The sequence below is a fragment of the Bison bison genome, unplaced genomic scaffold (genome assembly GCF_000754665.1).
Source record: "Bison bison bison isolate TAMUID 2011002044 unplaced genomic scaffold, Bison_UMD1.0 scf7180017864492, whole genome shotgun sequence".
In the NCBI taxonomy this organism is placed as follows: domain Eukaryota; kingdom Metazoa; phylum Chordata; class Mammalia; order Artiodactyla; family Bovidae; genus Bison; species Bison bison.
In genome coordinates, this window is record NW_011495051.1 from 4,838,425 (window position 1) to 4,838,945 (window position 521).

Genomic DNA, 521 nt, shown 5'->3' on the forward strand with positions numbered 1-521 from the left:
TACATGTTTCATCTCCATCCTCCCAAATCATCCCACCCTCCCCCTCCCCCACAGAGTCTAGAAGACTGTTCTATACATCAGTGTCTCTTTTGCTGTCTCACATACAGGGTGTCGTTACCATCTTTCTAAATTCCATATATATGCGTTAGTATACTGTATTGGTGTTTTTCTTTCTGGCTTACTTCACTCTGTATAATAGGCTCCAGTTTCATCCCCCTCATTAGAATTGACTCAAATGTATTCTTTTTAATGGCTGAGTAATACTCCATTGTGTATATGTACCACAGCTTTCTTATCCATTCGTCTGCTGATGGACATCTAGGTTGCTTCCATGTCCTGGCTATTATAAACAGTGCTGCGATGAACATTGGGATACACGTGTCTCTTTCAATTCTGGTTTCCTCGGTGTGTATGCCCAGCAGTGGGATTGCTGGGTCACATGGCAGTTCTATTTCCAGTTTTTTAAGGAATCTCCACACTGTTCTCCATAGTGGCTGTACTAGTTTGCATTCCAGATCGGA

The 521-nt window shown here is 42.4% G+C and overlaps 1 protein-coding gene across 1 annotated transcript in view; it reads right to left on the reverse strand.

Annotated features, from left to right (window-relative positions):
• MLLT1 (myeloid/lymphoid or mixed-lineage leukemia (trithorax homolog, Drosophila); translocated to, 1) overlaps nt 1-521 on the reverse strand; it is a 60,400-nt gene that overhangs the window by 19,502 nt on the left and 40,377 nt on the right. The window lies entirely within an intron of this gene.